The 20,054-nt window shown below is 41.2% G+C and overlaps 1 non-coding gene across 1 annotated transcript; it reads right to left on the bottom strand.

Moving 5' to 3' along the window:
- Positions 1 to 18,890: 18,890 nt before the first annotated feature.
- On the bottom strand, positions 18,891 to 18,963 carry TRNAG-CCC (transfer RNA glycine (anticodon CCC)). Its single transcript has one exon. It is a non-coding gene; the product is annotated as a tRNA-Gly (tRNA).
- Between the last annotated feature and the right edge of the window lie 1,091 nt (positions 18,964 to 20,054).

The raw sequence follows: 20,054 nt of genomic DNA, 5'->3' as shown, positions 1-20,054 counted from the left end.
CTTTCCCTCCTTCTCAGAAAGAGGCACCCATGTGTGCCAGGCCTGCCTGGGACCATGCTTCTAACACACAGGGCTTAGTATGCTCTGAAGCCTGTTGCTGCTTATTACTGTTTCCTAATTAACTTTGATCAGTGTGTTTGGCTAATTGAGCTGCACTCACTGGTAATTGCATGGGCCTCCCAGAAAGAATGTTGCCTTTCAGGACTAAGGCAAGAAAATCCCCATTCCCAGATTCTTGGCTTGAGCCAAACAACTGTGTAGTTCAAGCCAAGGATTTGTGTCCCACAACTAGTAGAAGAACTGGTGAAGGTACAAGTGTTAACGTGGGTTTCTTTAATCTGGTTATAGTAGACAGGATTTCAAATGTAATGTTGTGTGTGTGTTTTTTTAATTAAGTTATACTTTGGACACTGTAATGCCAGTATTAAGTGATTATAACATGGATGGATGCTGAGCCATTTCTGCTGAAAAGTCTCAGATATGCAATCACAATGTGTACCATACAAGATTCCCCTATGTTTCCAAAGTCCATCACTTGTAGTCTAAATTTTTCTATCGGATTCCTAGAGGTCATGTGGAATAGAATCTAGTGACTGACTGATTACCTTTTGAAAAGCTGGCTTGTTATAAACAAATTCACCTCCTAGGTGGCGCTGTTTTCAACACTCAGGCTTTTTGTCTTCTCAAGTAGCCTTCCTTTCCATCAGCGTATACTGCAGAAGTGGCTGGGGTACTTGTTTTGGGTAATTATAATTACATGAAAGTATCGTAGTGATCATAGGAGATGTCCAGGATGCCTTCATGCTAGGATCATAAAAAGCAAAGGCTTAAGTGAAGCCATCAATCCATTTATACCTTCCTGCAGCTCTGATTTTTCTTAGACTTTTCAGCTCATGAAAAAGACTCAGATTTATAGATAATTTTTTTCATCATCTATAATTTAACAATTTAAAAACTGAACTATCTCTGCTAATTACACATTATATACTGTCCTAAATTTATTCAGTCATAAAGATCTTCATAGTTAGCCTATTTTCTTAAAAAAGCCTTTTTAGAATACCTCTCTTCATAGTTGACTCTTGGGATGACATAGTAGGATCAGCCAATTCCAAGGCAATATTGTGCATCCATTATTTTCCCTAATACCAACCAGATTATTTTTCATTCTTCCTTATTTTATTGTTTCTGCTTCACCTATGCAGTTCTAGAAAATTATAAAGAAATAATCTCTTTATAACAATCCACAAATATGACCAAATCAAAGCAAAATTGTGTTAATTGTACCTTACGTTGATACCATCATTATTGTCTCAATACCAAGCAAGTTTCTTAAAACTCTATTATCATTGTCATTAGCTTCTTACATATTGAGTTTTACAGTTATTAAGAAAATATTCTTTATTGCTACAGTCCTTCAGCACGTTGATCATATATCCACTATAAGCACTTGAGCATCCAAATATAACAAAACACGGGACTTCCCTGGTGGCCCAGTGGGTAAGAATCCGCCTGCAAATGCAGGAGACATGGGTTCGAGCCCTGGTCTGGGAAGATCCCACATGCCGCAGAGCAACTAAGCCCGTGTGCCACAACTACCGAGCCTGCGCTCCAGAGCCCATGCTCCGCAACAAGAGAAGCCACCACAATGAGAAGCCTGCGCATCGCAATGAAGAGTAGCCCCGGCTCACCGCAGCTAGAGAAAGCCCACGTGCAGCAGCAAAGACCCAACACAGACAAAAATAAATTAATTTAAAAATATATATATAACAAAACATAACTAATCTGGAAAATGGTGAATAATCTAATTTACATAATAATTTGTAAACATTTCCCACATACAATTGTATGAGATAAAGGGTATACTTTGAAAAAAACAATCACTCATATCAATGTTAGTAAGCTACAAATAGGATTAAGTTCCTTTCATCATAAAACAGTTGTTGAATCAACAGTTTGAACAATTTATTCCTTAGGTATCTTTTGGGTAAACTGTATTTTAAATGGAATTCTTTTTCTATAAAATAAAATATATTTTCAAAGAAATTTTGTTGAATACACCACTCTGAAAAGAATCATAAACAACTTTGGAATTGAGTAATCCAAATTAATTTTTATCTAAGAGAAGTAATGCTATTCTGCTTTGCATTGTACTATGAGTAAGAAATTTAGTTGTAGATGTATAGATGCTAAAAATACATAAGCAGGAAGATGTAGTGAAAGATTCTTTTGCTCCCAAAATTCTTTTCGGAGCTTTGCTGTAGAAAGACATTAAAAAGGCTTTTATCCAGAACACATGAGTAGGATGTTAACTTGAAACAAAGTGAATGGCCTTAGAGTTATATTATTCCCATCTCTACACTCAGGTTTCTAGGTTAAAGAATGAGTTTTGTTTCATTATTTTATTTTACTTTATTTTATTTTATTGAAGTATAGTTGATTTACAATGTTTTAATTTCTGCTGTACAGCAAAGTGATTCAGTTATATATATATATATATATATATTCTTTTTCATATTCTTTTCCATTATGGTCTGTTACAGGATATTGAATATGGTTCCCTGTGCTATACAGTAGGACCTTGTTGTTTATCCATCCTATATATATTAGTTTGCATCTGCTAATCCCAAACTCCCAATCCTTCCCTCCCCCACCTCTCCCTTGGCAACCACAAGTCTGTTCTCTATGTCTGTGAGTCTGTTTCTGTTTCATAGATAGGTTCGTTTGTGTCATATTTTAGATTCCACATATAAGTGGTATCATATGGTATTTATCTCTCTCTTTCTGACTGACTTTGCTTAGTATGATAATCTCTAGGTCCAGTGAGTTTTGTTTTTAAAATTGCTTTTAGTGGAGCTAATTTTAGTGCACTTGGGGAAGGGATTGGAGAAAGGAAGGTACAGTTCTTCTTATCATGTTTTATTGATCAGTTGGCTTTAGTATATCCAAATGGACTTGGCTATTCTAATCATGTATGCTTAAAGATTTTCTGGAATCAATAGGAAAGAGATTAAAATCCAATTCTGCCATCAAATATTTGGTTACTAAAGTAGAATATACTTAGATTATTAACAAATTTTGCATAAGTATCATCTCAAAATAATAAATAAAATTAAGTTAGTGACGTTGTTAGCATCAAAATTTCAGTTTAGGGTAGTTGTAATTTTTAATAACTTGTGAGCTGGGTGTGTCAGTTATCTATTGCTGCATAGGAGACTGCCCCCAAAACTTTGTGGTTTAAAACAACGACAATTTTATTGATCACAATTCTGTGGACCATCAGTTTGGCCTGGGCTCATTAGGGGCAGTTCTGTTGATCTTGCTTGGATCATTCATGGGCCTGCAATCAGATGACAAGGTGGCTGGGAGCTGGCTGGCCCCAGTTGACCCTAGTCACACATCTGACAGTTAGCTAAGACTGTCAGCCAGAGCACCTAAGTTGCTCTTAATTCTTCTCGTGGTGGCTGGGTTCCACGAGGACAGGAGTGGAAGTTGTAGGGCCTCTTGAGGCCTTGGCTTGGAAGTCCTACAATGTCACTTCCACTGCTTTCTGTTGGTCCAAGAAAATCATAAGGCCAGCCTGAATTCAAGGGAAGGGAAAATAGTTTCCATCTCTTGATAGAAAGAGCTGCAGATAGTTTGTGGCCATATTTATCTATCACACCAGGTTATTTGGATCAACCTTCTCATTGAAAATGTTGAAATAATACCTTAAAAGTATTGAAGAGCTAAGAAAACAATAGCGAACTCTCAGGTTAATGTTTAATTTTGGGATGTTAGCCTGTAATCCAAGGTATAAGCTATCAGAGCACCAAAGATGAATTGGCTTTACACTTCGGATCCAGATGTCCAGGACCAGGACACTTCAAAGTAAAGGGAGTCTTACAGGTGATTCTGCAGCATTATGGAAGGACCCGGGAAGATTGCACCTCCAGGATAAGGACTAACCCTCACCATAACCCTTATTCCCTATCGCAGGAGCCTACAGAGAAGGCTGCCTTGGCTCTGAGCACAACTAGAGAAGAAGAAAGAGAAGGAAAAGAGTCCCTGAGAAGTTGGCACATGCCTGTCTCGTGCAGATTTGTACCCCCAGAACTCATAGCTTCGATGAGCTGGGTCCCTCAAGGCCTGAACTTAGTTGATGCAATCTGAACAGGAAGTGCTGCAAGGTGTCTGACCTAATCGAACCACAAAGCCTCTCCATCCTAGGCCTTTGGAGGCTACCAGAAATAATTTTCCTAAGGCATCAAGCAGCATGGAGTCCACGGTGCCACTAGAAGACAAGACATCATGAAAAAGAACCTGCTAAAATAACAGCAGAAAGAGATTTTTATAATTTCAGATATTATCAAACAGGTTTAAAGAAATCAATGACAAACTTGAAAACATATGCAAAGCAGGTTTGAAAAAGTATCCGTCTGAAATTCTAGGAAAGAAAAATTCATAACCAAAATTAAGAATGCCATGAATGTATTGAGGATTGGACACCTCAGAAGAGAGAATGAGTAAACTGGAAGACAGATGAGGACAAATTATCCAGCATCGAGCACAGAAAGAAAAAGTGGAAAACCTCTGCCAGCGCCAACAGGGAGTTCTGGAGGGCAGATTGACTGTTAAAGGAGCCCCGCATTGGGCAGAAATGGCCAGACCTGAGTACCACCACCTGCTCAGTCGTTGGCCAGAAGCCACCCCAAAAAGCATGAGCCCAGTTCAGAAACTGAGAAGGAACCCAGAGGAGCCAACAGCTGCTAACCGCACTCCTCTCAGGTGAGCAGAGCCCCTTCCACGCCTGTCACAGACATCGTAAGAAGTGAAAACGCTAGTCAGGGAGGGGACAGATATTTGCATCATATATGACCAAGAATTTGTATCCAGAATCGAAAAGAGCTTCTCTAAATCAATAAGAAAATGGGAGACAGCCCAATTTAGAAAAATGGCTAGAGGAATGGAGCAAGCACCTCACCAAAGAGGAAATCCCAAAGGCTATATACTATCTTTTCTAGGGAGGCATATGTAGGTAGTAAAACTATTTAAAATGCCAGGGAGTGATTAATGTGCAAGTCAGAATAGTGGTTACCTCTGGAAGTCTGTGGAGGGCATTGTGCTTGGGCCATGTCTTAGTCCATTCAGGTTGCAATAACAAAAATACCGTAGACTAGTGGCTTAAACAACAGGTATTTATTTTTCAGTTCTGGAGACTGGGAAGTCCAAGAGCAAGGCACCAGCAGATTCAGTGTCAGGAGAGGGCCTGCTTCCCAGTACATAGCCATCTTCTCACTCTGTCCTCACAAAGTAGAAGGGACAAGGGAGCTCTTTGGGGTCTCTCTTACAAGGCCAGTAATGGCATTCATGAGGGCTTCACCCTCCTGACCTAATCATCTCCAAAGACTCAACTCCAAACACCATCACCTTGGGGATTAGGCTTCAACAATATGAATTTTGGGGGGACACAAACATTCAGTGTATAGCAGTTAGTAACGTGGGAAGCATGTAGGATGATAGCCATTGTATCTCATGAGTGGAGTGGTGGGTACATGGGTGTTCACCTTATAATAATACATCATTTATTTAATTGCATATTTACATTTTATGTACTTTTCTGTATGTAAATTCCATCTCACAACAAAAAGCCAAAATATTTAAATCAGCTGAGACCATAGAAGAAAATATCTTAAATGAGAAATAAGCAACATGAGTAAAATCTGAAGCCTATCCAACCCTCTTTACTCTGATATTTTCCCTCCATAATACTTACCGCCTTCTGACACATTATTTTATTAAATGACTTTGCTTTGTTTTTCTCTTACCCTCCTCTGGAATGTATGCTCCATGAAGGCAGGGAGTTTTGTTCTGATTTGTCTATTTCTTAATCCTAAGTACCTAGGAGTGTGTAGCACGTGGTAGGTATTGAATATATATGTGTAGAATGAATGAATGAATGAATGAATTGCATTCTAAGAATTTACCTTTAGCTGCTAAAGAGATCGTTCTGGTGGTTCGGGAATGGCCATTTTAGGATGCCACTTTGTGAATGATGGAACTCCTGGTGGCTTGGATAATGATTTTTCATCATGTATATGGTGATTGGTCACTGGAGTGTTCAGCTTCCCACAGAGTTTGGTCTGAAGGAGGGCTCATGGGACATTTTATCTCCTAGGAGCTGCCTCTGGAGTCACTTTTCTACTTCTAAATTGTCCTTAAAGGTTGAGGTAGAGTGAAGAAAGTTTATCAGAAATAATCAGAACTCAGAAAGCAATTCTGGACATAGTTCCTGCATATTATAGTCATGCTATTAGAAATTCCATGATACTGGTTTTCTCCTACTATGGCCATTGTGATGTCAGTAGAGAATGCTATTGAGATTCATAAGAAAGGTCTACACTGAACAATTAATGGTGCTTTCCTAGTGAGGTATGGGGAAGGAGACTTCACTTTTACTGTATAGACATCTGTATTGTTTGACTTTTTTTAAAAGGTTTAGTAAGAACTGCAACTGTATAGATAACAAACTGAAAGCAAATCACAACTTGTAAGAATCCTGAAGGAAAAGAAAATATGTTTTTAAAACAGAGGAAAACTGGGCTTCCCTGGTGGCGTAGAGGTTGAGAGTCCGCCTGCCGATGCGGGGGACACGGGTTCGTGCCCCGGTCCTGGAGGATCCCGCATGCCGCGGAGCGGCTGGGCCCGTGGGCCGTGGCCGCTGAGCCTGCGCGTCCGGAGCCTGTGCTCCGCAGCGGGAGAGGCCGCGGCAGTGAGAGGCCCGCGTACCGGGGGTGGGGGGGGAAACACAGAGGAAAACTAAGGGGAAAAAGAATGTAGTGGTTAAGATCTTGGCTCTCTGCCTGGGTTTGACACACAATAATTAGTTGTGTGGCCTTTGTCTCGTTCAGTTTGTTTGCATCATTCCCTCGTCTAGAAAATAAGGACAGTAACAATCCCCAACTCTTAGAGTTGTCAGGATTAAAAGAAATAATACATACAAATTGCTTAGAACAGGGGTGTCACAGAGCAACTGCTCAATAAATGTTAACTATAATTATCTTTGGAAAAATGGTAATGATAAGGTGTTACAAAAGGAAGAGGGTCTACTGAGTTTTTTCTCCTTTCTTTCGCTTCCTTCTGGTGCCTTTATGCCTTGCGCCCATGTTAAAATGTCAAGTGCCCCCAGAGGCCAGACAGGAAACTTAAAAAGGGAAGAGAGAAAGTAAAGAAAACAGGGAGAGACAGAGCTCTAGAAACAGAGGCCACACACCCTGTGTTGTTGCTATGGGGGAATTCAGGCCCCTGTTGCCTATCTTAATTAGCATAATGCTACTCATAGAAAGTAGACATTTGGGAAGTAAGAGTAGACAACCTCAAATTCGGAAGCTCTTGGAAGATAGAAGAGGTTACCAAAGCCTGAAAAATATTGCATATCCTTAAAAAGGGGGAGCCAGAATTTGAATTTAGACCTGTCTGTCTTCAAGGTGAAATGCCTAAGAGGCTCAATATCAAGCACTGACCCTCTGGTTTATGAAATGTTGCTCCTGTGAGGTAGACAGTAGTAATAATATTTATTGAGATGTTATTATATATCCACATTAAGTGCTTTTATATACTTTACCATATATGATCACATTGAATTCTCATCAATACCCTTAAAATTAGTTAGTACTATTTCACTCTAACTAGATAATTTATTGAGCTGTTAGAATGTGTTTTGTTTCTGCTGTACTTTTTTTTTTCCTTTTAGCGATTGGAGGGCTTTATACTTGGCTGGGCGTAGGGGGGTACAAAGATAAATGCTTGTAAGGGCAGTGAGTGAGGAAAGAATGGACACAGAGCCCCACATCTCCACCAGAGGGGAGACTCGGGTTCTTCTCCCTACAGAAACCCCAGGAGGGAAATTTAGAGGCCTCGTGGGTGGGCAGGGGTGGGGAGGGGCAGATGGTGGAGTGGTGCTCAAGGAGGCTGATTTTAGGACTAGAATCTTCCCCAGGACAGACAAGCTCCCGGAATCCCTAGCGGTGGCTCAGGGATGTTGGGTGATTTGCCCAAGGTCAAAGAGCAAGTGAATAACAGAACTGAGATACAGGCCCAAGTATGTCAGACTCCAGAGCCAATGCTCTTAACCACACTACCAGATTTCTTAGCACTACTGACTCTCTTCTGATCATGATTGACTGTTGTCCTGCCATATGCATTTCTGGGGCCAAAATCTGGGTGATGTACACATTCAGAAGTGTTACCAAGAAATGATGGTGGGAGAGTAGATGGTCATGTGCAATTCAGCCACATGCCCTGAAATCCTACTGGGTGAGCTTTGATTCCATATTCTAGTCTATGACACGGGCTTGCTTCCTAGAAATGTGGCTCACTGTCATTCAGTAAAGTTACCATGATGAATATTTGCAGGTGTATTTACTTGCAAACCTTTATTTTCTACTTCCGTAACTTCTGCCATTATTATTTATGATTAATCCATAAAGCATACGTAATCGTACCTAAGTAGGTGACCCTAAATTAGCAAATTCCTATGCCATCAACCACAGAAGATTTATCCATTCTAGGAGTAATTTATTTTTTCATCACTGATTCTCTGGGGGAGATTTCAGAGCTTCTTTTCATGGCCATTGCTTCTCCGATAACTGGCAAAATAGCCTGAGAAGCCTCTGAAAGTGCTAGGTGTTTGATAACTGTCTAGCTAGAACTTTCATTTAAAGTTAAGGACAGGGGCTTCCCTGCTGGCGCAGTGGTTGAGAGTCCGCCTGCCGATGCAGGGGTACACGGGTTCGTGCCCCGGTCCGGGAAGATCCCACATGCCGCAGAGCGGCTGGGCCCGTGAGCCACGGCCGCTGAGCCTGTGTGTCCGGAGCCTGTGCTCCGCAACAGGAGAGGCCACAACAGTGAGAGGCCCGCATACCGCAAAATAATAAAGTTAAGGACAGAAAATGATCCTTCCTCTGTGAATAATACCAGAAAAGGAAAGAATGTCTTGATATAGTTGGAATAAAAAGGGCACAGTGAGTGATACACTTGATATCTTAGTTTAGTGAACAGATTTCTTACCCACCTGTTCTGGCAATTGACAGGTGTAGAAACAATAGACAAACTAAAATGTCTCTATAAATTTCATGAATAAAGTGGATCAAAGAAAAGGCATCTTTTAAAAATCATTTTAAAAATTGGAAATAAAAAGTCAAAGAAACAAGCTACTGTGTCTTAAAACCTTTTAAAAACCACATTTTAAACACGGATGAGTGGGGTGAGGGGGGAGGGAGAGGGAGAGGGAAGGGGAGACAGAGGCAAATTAGAAAACTAACAAGCAAACCAACCAACCAGGGAACTCAGTGTGGCCAGTAGATTTAAAAGATAAGTCATTACTGAAAAATCCTAATTACCTAACCCTGCGGATTAAGGACAATAAGATATACCTGGAGCTGACTCAGATGAGCTGAGATCAGCAGACTCCCCAGCTGGCCCACAGACATGTGAGCAAAATCAGTGTTTATTGTATGCAACAGATTTTGTTTTGTCAATTATATACTAATAGCTGACTGATACAATCATTATGTCTGTTAGGAAATGGAAAGCTAACATAAGCAAATGTATAGCGATCCCAGAAACACTTTAAGTCAAATACAAGAGAGTATGGAGACCAAAAAATAATTCCAAGTTTCCTCATTAGAAACACAAAACCAGCAGGAGCTGATACTGCAGGGGCCGGAGAGCTTGCTGGGAATCAGTGCATTAGAGCTGTGGTGATCCAGGAGAGTATCCATGGGATGAGCGTCAATTAATTCTATGCTCTGATCTTGACTACTGAGGACACACATTATGTCAGCACAGCTAGCACCAGGTTTTTAGGCTTGCCACCTGTACTTATGTATCTTCTCACTATTTTGCCCATTAGTTGAGTTTGTTCTTATAAACTGTTCATAAGTAGCTCGTCTGTTTTCGGGGTGTTTAAGTTAAGTTCTCTTTGTTAAAGTTTTCTAGTTAAATCATTATACAAAAGGTAAAAGGGGTAAGCTTTGCTTTTTGCTGCTTCCAATGCTTCATTTAATTTACTTTTAATAGTTGAGCTTGGTGGGAAGTCTGGGCTAGTTTTAGTTCCAAATGTTCATACAGTATGAGATCTCCTGGGTGTAAACTAGGTGCTTTTGTTTAAGCCACACTTTTTGATTCATCCAAACACGTTTGGTACTTGTTAATAGGTTATAAGAAGTTTTCGATATTTGGGGAGGGTGAAGGGCGGTGCCTGTGTGCTTCCAGGCCTGATTCAAGTAAGCATTTGATTATTAATTTACTACTAAGTCCTCCTTTGGCTTTTAATTTCATTAAAACTGTCTTATAAAATATTTTATCTTCTTGAGGTAGAAGGTGTAGCCCATTTCTTCCCATCCCATAGGTTACAGCTTGACCTAATATTTTCATGACTGATCATTATGCTTACTATTATTCCTTTTTAGGGTTTGTTGAAGACGGCAGCATATAGACTGTATTAACAAAGGTTGGTGAGGTTTATCAGGGTTTATTGATTATTGAACAGGCTCCTCTAGAGGGGTATGAAGCACTGCCCAGTCCTTTGAGTTTTAGTCTATTGCCAGTAGTACTCTGGTGAATAATTTTGTTTTTAGAATTATTTGGGTTTAGGGCTAAACATAGTGGGATATCTAACCCCAGTTTGGATCTTAGCTGTTGTGTAATCAGAAATGTTAAAGTCACTTTTGTAGCTTATTTTTATTTTAGCTATGGCTTATGGCAGCTTAGCTAGGACTTTATTTTGGGGTACTCTTTGACACGCTTTACACTGGATTTCTGTTAATTTGGGTTACTTGTATGACTGCCGTGGCTGGTGTGAATTTACCAACCCTGTTTAGTTCATGTAACTTAGTCAAACTTCCGCTTACAGCTTACGTTTTATCACTGCTGTTTCCCATGGGGGTATGATTAAGCAAGATGTTGTGAGCTACTTTTTAGTGTGCTTGATGCCTGCGCCTTTTAATCTTTTATGATTTAGAGGGCATTCTCACTGGGATGCAGCTACTTGGATGTGTAATTTTATTAGAAATTAACAGAAAGGCTGGGACCATACCTATGTGTTTTCGGAGTTAGTAAATTCATCTAGGCATTTTTCAGTGCCTTGCTTTAATTATTAAGCTACATTAACAGGTTGAGTTGCATTTTATATATATAAGAATTATGTATTTAAGCGATATATTGGTAGTCGGTATGGTAGTTTGGATTGTGTGTTAAAATTAGTATCGAAAGTTTTTTTCTTTTGGAGATTATTAAAATGTACTTTGATTTTGTTGGAGGTAAATGGCAGATCTAGGGGGATGCCTGTCTATATGAGCTTTACATATCTAAGTAATGCATTGATATAGTTAGGAGGCTAGTTTTTGATAATACCAACTTTGGTCTGGTGAAATAAGGGTAATGTTTGTTAGGTGATTTAGTTGAATCTTGTATATTTTATATATTTTGCCTCGTTTTGAGGGTATAGCAGGGCAATAATGGACATACAAAGTATGAGATTTAGCAGGGGATAAGGGGTGTTTGACTAAGCAAACTATTTACTTGATACACCTGTGTATGTGATGCTAGCTCAAGAGCACCAGGTCAAGTAGTAGTTGTACCTAGATAATGTTGAATGAAATAAAAACATACAACATGGGAGCTATGAGTTTCAGTTTTATTTGGGGACTTACTGAGGACTGTAGCCCAGGAGACAGCCGTTCAGATAGCTCTGGGGAATTGCTCCAAAGAGCAGGGTTTTGTGATTATGTTGATTTTGGAGAAGGGCTCCGTGCAGTCATGCACACATCTTGGTAGAAGGTAACTGCTAGTCCTGAAAAACAGGCACCTTAGTTAATGATTTTAGTGCTTTTCTAAGTATGGGAAGATGCAAGAAATTGGTTTCATAAAAATTTCTCCTGAAAATATCTATTTGAAGTCCTGTTCTGCCAGTTTTCCCAGAGCACCGAGTACCTCATTCCTGATCTCCGCCCTGAACTCCTTTCGGGGTGTGTTGAAGGTCAGCGACTGTAGTGGCTAATGACTGAATCCTTGCAGAGCCAGATAGCGAGTTGTCGTGGTCCGAGGGCAGGTTGGAAAAGAATTTCCAGACACAAGGCAGAATGTAAAGAAGCTAGAGTTTATTAGAGGGAAGGGGGTTGCTGCCAGAACAGCGGGCCGACTTCCTAGTAGCCTGGGAGAGTCGACCCCGAACATGTGCTATTGATCAATTTTTTTTTTTTTATTGATCAATTTTTATAGCCAGAAAAAAAGGAGTGGTCTGAGGTGAAAATTTCGTTTACTGATTGGTCAAGGCACATACACCTTCCTTCTACAGGGTGGGAGTGGGACAGGCCAGATGCCTTTCCTAATTTGGGACAGGTCCCATAGCCCAGGTGGGCTTAGGAATTTCGTAACCATCGCAACATGGCAGGGAGGGCGATTAAGAGTCCTGTAGGGGGTGTAACGCTGATACTTTTCGAGGCAGGGTCGCCCTTTGTCCTTGTAGCACCATTGTCCTTGGAGCACCACACGAGTGACATTCTTTAGTTGGCGGTAACATTGTTTTGGTTCTACATAAGCGTAAATAAATCCCTGAGATCATAGAAAATCCTCCCAGTTTTCAAGTCATTCATAGTTAAAACAATGAAACCATGCGTGGCAGATTGTTTCAGTAATTTGCCCCCATTTGGTCACATCTCCCTATATCCATGCCCCTTAGTGATCCTCTTGTACAATGACTCTGGGCTTCACTATGTGACTTGTATTATCCAATGGGTCAAAAGTAAGTGAAGTGCAAGCAAAAAGCTTGACAAGTGATAGCCCTTTGGGAATAGCTTCTCTTGTTATCCTTTGGAGCCCCGAGACCACCATGTAAAGAAGCCAGGCTTGCCTGCTGGAAGATGAGATCAGGTGGAACAGCTAATAGGTCATCTCAGCTGAGAGCTCGCAGTCAGCTAAAGTTCCAGCTGACTGCATTCACCAGCCAGAGCCCAGAGGCCAGCAGTAAAGGAACCACTCATGAGCACAGCTCGAATTGCCAAACCTCAAAATTGTAAGTAAATGATTGTTGTTTTAAGCCATTACATTTTGGGAGTAGAAACTGATATATCTTGTGGAGGACCTCATGGATTGCCTCTGCAATTCTTACGCAGAAGAAAGTGTGTTGTTTCCATCTTTAACAAGTTGGTAATGTGATACTGTGATTTATAATAAGAAATACAGTATATATATGTTTGGTCTTTGTCCCCGTTTCTGGCACAGAGCTCCTAAAGCCCTCGGAATTTCCTGTGAGGAGAGTAATCAAGGTGTCTTTTGTTATGTTAATGAGGTCATTTGGAAAGCACCTAAGCAGGGGGGCTGGTTGCCAGGGGAACCAACCACGTGATTAGAGGGTTGGAAGTTTCAGCCCCATCCCCAGATCGCTCTGGGAGAGGGGCGCTGGAGGTTGAGTTCTGTCACTAGTGGCCAATGTAATGAAGCCTCCAGAAAAATTCATAAGGGACTGGGTTCGGACAGGCTTCAGGTTGGTGAAGATTGAGTAGAGTGGCGCACCTGGAGAAGGCATGGACGCTCTGCACCCCTTTCCACATGCCCTGCAACCCTCTTCTCTCCGGCTCTTCCTGAGTTATGTTCTTCTGTCGTATACCCGTGGCCAAGTAAGTAAAATGTTTCTCTGAGTGCTGTGAGCTGCTCTAGCAAGTTAATCAGACCCGAGGAGGGGGTCATGATCTGATGTATAGCCAGTGGGGTCAGAAGCACAGGTAACAACCTGGACTTGTGATTGGTGTCTGAAGGGGGGCAGTTTTGTGGGACTGAGCCCTTAACCTGTGGCATCTTAACGCTGTCTCCGGGTAGATAGTGTCAGAATTGAGTTGACTTATAGGGTACCCAGCTGGTGTCAGAGAATGCTTGCTGGTGCGGGCAAAAGACACAGATTGGAATTGGGTATAGATATAGGCAGAAACCTTACCTAAGGTATTATTGAACCGTTTGGGGACCTTGGAGTCAGCTTTGATACCTCCCTCTCCTTCAGCCCGACCACACCCATCACCAGAGTCTGTTGTTTTTACCAACTATAATTCAGAAATCCATCTCCTTTTCTCCATTTACACTGGCACCACCCTCGTCAAGGCTCCCACCTGGACTACTAAACAGGGATTCCTCATTTTCCTGCATCCACCCAGCCCCACACCAATCTCTGCTCCAACATGACAGTCAGAGCAGTCACTTCAAAAACAAATCTGACAGTGTCCCCCTCCCACTTAAAATCCTTCAGCGTCTCTCATTTATCTTAAAAGCCCATGTAGTTACCGTGACCTACGGCCCTTCACGGTGTTACCGAACGCAAGTTTGTGTGCCCAACGCACAGTGAGGCCAAACAAACCAAACTGTCGAAGTTGGGAGCAGCGAAAGGCTTACTGCAGGGCTATGCAGGGAGAACAGGTGGGTCATGCTCAAAAATGCACGAACTCTCCGATGGTTTTGGGGGGAGAAGTTTTTCTAGGCAGTATTTGTTTGGGGTGAGAGCTGCAGAGCGTGTGACTTTCTTCTGATTGCTTGGTGGTGAGGTAACAGTGTGGTGTTTCAGGACTCTTGTGCTCAGCCTGAAGTTACCATCCTCCACGTGGAAGGGGGGGGGCCTTAGTCACAGGAGAAGAACTGAAAGATACACTGTTAAGTGTATTCCTTGAGGAAGAACCAAGGACACTGCCCCATCTCTGCACTGTTGTTTCTTTTTTTCAGGCAAGGCTTAATTGGGACTCATGGAGGGAGGGAAAACAAGTAACAGGTGCCCTTGCTTGCTCCCGGGTTGGGGGGTGGTAAATTGGTTCCTTATATGGGGGTGAGTGAGGTTTGGGGGGAGGGTAGAGGAGGATGAAAAGATGAAGCACAGGAAATCGTGGCGGTGATGAAACTATTCTGTATGATACCATAATGGTGGCCACATGTCTTGCATTTGTCATTATTGTTTCGTGACTGCTCCTCCTTTGTTTCTGCATTCCCTCCCTTCCCTGATTAGCAACTGTTTGCACCTGCCCTTTGAAGCGCAGGGAAGGTCTAGGGGGCTGAAGCCCTTTTCCTGCAAATAAGAAATGGGGGACACAGAAAAGCTTTTTGTACCCAGGAGGGTCCCACAGGATCCTTCTCAGTTTCAACAGCAGGAGCCATCTCCCATCAGCCACCTCCAGTCTCATCTCCACAACTTCTCACCTCAGACTCTCTACGCCTCCCTTCCTTCAGTTCTGGTCACTCCAGCCGCTGAGGCTTTTCGTGTGCCGTGACTTTTGCCCTGGATTCTTCTTCTCTTGTTCCCCCACTGGCTCTTCCCAGACCTCTAATCTCAGCTTAGGCATCACTTAGGAAAGCCTTGTGTGGCTCCCTAGTGCAGGCTCTTCTTTTCCTTTATTGTGCTTTTCTTATGTCATTTTGTGATTGAATATACTCACGTTTGTGTGATTTTTCAGATGAATGCCTGTATTCCCAAGTCCACTGTAAACTACAGAAAGTAAAGAGTGCTGAGCTTTGCTCACCCTTGGAGCTCTGTCTAGCATAGTGCCTGGCACGCAACTGACAGTACATATTTGTTGATTGAATGTGTGAGTTTGATATGCAGAGTTATAATTGCGTTTGGCGTATAAAATATACTCAGGTATTTGCTGAATGAATAAGGAATGAATGAATAAGCCTGGGATAGGGAGGAGATAGCAAATGGGAAAACCGTATCTTACATGGCACTGTGTTCCTTGCACATAATAAGCTAAGTAACTATTTTTGGAATGAATGAATAATTAGAGCACTTTGAAGAGATAAAAATATTGACCAAAAGAACAAGAATTTGTTTCTTTTATACTTGAAATAATCGATTAAGTGGTCCCCTTAATGTAGAGATCTAACTTGTAAACCAAAAAATAAATTTAAATGGGTACTTCTCTGGTTGTAGATCTATAAACAGCGTGAGGTTCTAGGGGATCATACATTGTGATCATGATTACTTTATAGAAATATTAAGTCTACAGGATGAATTCTCTAGGTTTGTAAAACACTAAACTCTTCCCAGTGGAAAAATGAGCATACATTGAAGTAAATTTAACATAAATAGAAATCAAAACAGAACATACATACTTTCCTGTGCCCTGATTACCCTTCTCAAGAACCTTGTTTAAAGCCTCATCATCTCTCACATTAAAAAAAAAATCACCAGGGCCATAGAAAATCCATCCACAAGTTTTGAAGGAATTCACAGATGAAATAATGAACCCCTCTGCAGTAGATGGCTGCAGCGACGGTCCCCAGTTTGTATCCACACCTTTAACTGGTCCCTACGTGCACGGCCTCAGGTTTTGGCCATGTGCTTTGCTTTGCCCACAGAATCATGAGCAATGAAATGATTGTTTCTTTAAGCCTCTGTGGGGTTCATGGTTTCACACAGCAAAAACTAACTGTCCCAATCCTGCTGCTCTAATGGTTTTCTAAACATGAACCTGAGATGTCATGCCACTGCTTAAGAGCCTTCAGGATTCAGTAGTGGTCCTCAGGAAGGAACCGTCAATTCTGGGGGGTCAGGGGCTGGATGAGGAGGCCTCTTAGAAGTCAGGGTTCTTTCAGGAGTTGGGTCAGATCTGTGTGAGTGTGTGTGTATGCGTGTGTTTGAGTGGGTCAGGGAAAGGCTCAGCGTCCATGAAATTACATATGTTTCTGAAGAATCTAATCTAGGGGCAACTTTTCACCTTATTTTGAAAATTCGAAAAGACTCTAAAACACGGAAACATGGATTGGGGATTTTTTGCCACCCATGACACTGACGGAGAGTTCTGAGTCTTGGAGAAGGAGAGATGCTGACAGTCATTTCTCTCCTTGCTGAATTTCTTCTCCATGCATCCTCAGCATCTTAATGCAGTCCCCTGGTTAAGACGCAACCCCCTTCAAGTTGTTAAACAGTAATAAATAGGTCCAGATGCTTTACTTTAAAAGAACATTTTCCTTGAGAAGCCGTAGTAACCGATACTGCCCATTTGTCTGGTCATTCTGGGCTCCAGATGGCCTCATCACTGCTTGAGGAGGTAGGAATGTTTTATTGAGCTGGAAGATTAAATAATATGTGCTGAGCCACTTCTGCCACTTTGGGAGGGGTTTCAAATTTAAGCCTCCAGCGTTTCTGCTAAAACATACACCAAGTGTGGCAAAGTAATCAAAACTGCTCTCTTGCAGCAGGATGTGTGAGCTGTTGTCGTCTTCACAAACAGCAGTTTCTAGAACTGTCCCTCTTTGCCTACTAGCAGAAAAAGCACTTGGGAGTATTACTGACTAAATTTACAAAGGAAGTCGTTTCAGCTCACAAAATGTGTATCTATATATACAGTGTGAGTTTCCAAGATCATTAAATATCCTATGTAAAGTCCTGGAAAATGGGATTACCCTGTTAAAATGCTGGTAGGAGATTGGTTTGGAGCCGCTGTTGGTTTATCAATTTCAACTGTGTTTCTTGTAAAGTTTGCCTGATTAGTTATGTGATCGTTGTGCCGAGACATGATTATAAAAATATTCCACATGAACACTTTAAAAATTAAAAATAGGGACTTCCCTGGCGGTCTAGTGGTTAGGACTCTGTGCTCTCACTGCCGAGGGCCCGGGTCAGGGAACTAAGATCCCATGAGCCGTGTGGCGTGGCCAAAAAAATCAATTAATTAAAATTAAAAACAGTTTTTATCAGTAGTTGATCACAAACTAGGGAACCAGTTTAAACTAGCTGTGGTGGATTGCAAACATGGCCATAATTATTTTCCTCCCTTCACAAGGGGTAGTCTTATCTGCCCCTTGAATCTGGGTTGACCATGTGACTTGCTTTGGCCAAGGGGACCTGAAAACATCTGAGGCAATCAAAGGTTTGAAGAGTGCTTGCACATTGGGGCTTGCCCCCTCTGGTACCTCATAGAACCCTATGATTGCCCTGTGGAGAAGCCCGAGCTGGCCTGCTGAGGACAATAAATCACATTGTAATTTACTGTTAAATAAATAAATTGCTTGTTAAATCAATAAGTCACTTCCATAGCGCCCCAGCCAACCCCCATCCACCTGCCAGATGTAAAAGTGAGGTCATCTTCTAGATCATCCATCTGCCAGCATGAGTGGTGCATGGGTGAACTCAGGCAAGGTGGACGTGGACCAAGGCAGCGCAGCCCAGAATCATTCAGCCAAGTCACCGTATCATGAGCTAAATAAATGTTGGCTCTAAGCCAGAGTTTTGCAATAGTATGTTAAATAGTAAAAGCTAACTACTATATAGCTTCAGCCAAAAAAGAGTCATTGGAAGACCCCTGTGTGTTTTGAGGCTGAACCAAGTGGAGTAAAAGATGGGATAAAGTTGAGCCTCAGAACAACCAGTACCAGGTACTTGAACATCAGCACAAAGTAAGACTCACCATTATCTGGGGTGAAGATATTTTTAAAGGCACATATAGCTGGTGAACAATAAAAACTCCAACACTGACCCCAGTAGAACTCCATATCCACTTTGAAAATATTCCCTGCATGACTAGAGCAAAAGAAACAATCTGCTTTGATGATGGGCCCTTCAAATTTTCCCTGCCCATATTCACCGATGCAAGTACTGCCTGAGAATACTAAGCAAGCAATTCCAACCTTCATCTGGGGTCCTGACGCTGGTTTGGTTTTTCATGAAAGACAAAATACATACTAGCTGCAGAAGCTATTGCCCATCAGAATGTTTCCTTTGGATCTTCTCCATTAGTAACACAAGTCAGTGCATGGGCCACATAGACTTTTTTTAAAAAACATATTTATTTATTTATTTGGCTACACCGGGTCTTAGTTGCAGCACGTGGGATTTTCGTTGCCACGTGTAGAATCTTGCTTGCAGCGTGGGGATCTAGTTCCCTGACCAGGGATCGAACCTGGGCCCCCTGCATTGGGAGCTCGGAGTCTTAACCACTGGACCACCAGGGAAGTCCCTGGGCCACATAGACTTTTTTAAAAAATGTATTATGCTTTCAAGGACTGCCTCAGGATGAAAAAATAAAATTTGCATTAGTAATGTATGCTAATGAATAAACATGAATATTTCAAAGAGTGTAGGCTTCTATAATTTCTTAATTTAAAAAAATTTATTGATATAACATTATATAAGTTTAAGATGTATGTGTTGATTTAATACATTTACATATAGTAGTATGATTAACACCATAGTGTTAGCAAACACCTCTATTACATCACATGATAATTCTTTTTTGTGGTGGGAACTGTTAAGAACTTACCCCTTAGCAACTTTGAAGTTTATAATACAATACTGTTGACTGTAATCACTATGCTGTGCATTAGATCTCCGAGACTTATTTATCTACTCTTTGGAAGTTTGTACCGTTAACATCTCCCTAATTCTCCTGCTCCCCAGCCCTTGGTAACCACCATTTTATTTTACTCTCTGATTTTACAAGTTTGGCTTTTTTAGATTTTCAACATAAATGATATACAGTATTTTTATTTGATTTTTCTGCACATGGTTATCCAGTTTTCCCAAACCCATTGTTAAATAAACTATCCTTTCCCCATTGAGTGTTTTTGGCTCCTTTGTCAAATATTAGTTGACTGTAAATGCGGGACTTTATTTCTGGGGTTTATTTTGTTACGTTGCTCAAAGTGTCTGCTTTTATGCCAGGACCATACTGTTTAAATTACTATAGCTTTATAGTATAGTTTGAAACCAGGATGTGTGGGGCTTCCACTATTGACCTCCTGGCTATTCAGGGTCTTTGGTAGTTCATGCAAATTTTAGAATTTTTTTTTCTATTTCTTTGAAAAATGCCATTGGAATTTTGATGGGGAATGTATTGAATCTATAGAGACTTTGAGTAGTATAGACATTTTAACAATATTAATTCTTCTGATCTATGAACACAGGATGTTTTCCTTTTGTTTGTCTTTTTCAGTATCTTCAAAGTCTCATAGTTTTCAATGTACAGATCTTTTATTTCCTTGATTAAATCTATTCCTAAGTACTGTTTTTGATGCTATTATGAGTGGGATACTTTTGTTTCTCT

Source organism: Lipotes vexillifer, unplaced genomic scaffold, assembly GCF_000442215.2.
Source record: "Lipotes vexillifer unplaced genomic scaffold, Lipotes_vexillifer_v1.1 scaffold207, whole genome shotgun sequence".
Taxonomy (NCBI): Eukaryota; Metazoa; Chordata; class Mammalia; order Artiodactyla; family Lipotidae; genus Lipotes; species Lipotes vexillifer.
The sequence above is the reverse complement of the archived record's forward strand: the minus strand, read 5'-3'. Positions and strand labels throughout refer to the sequence as shown.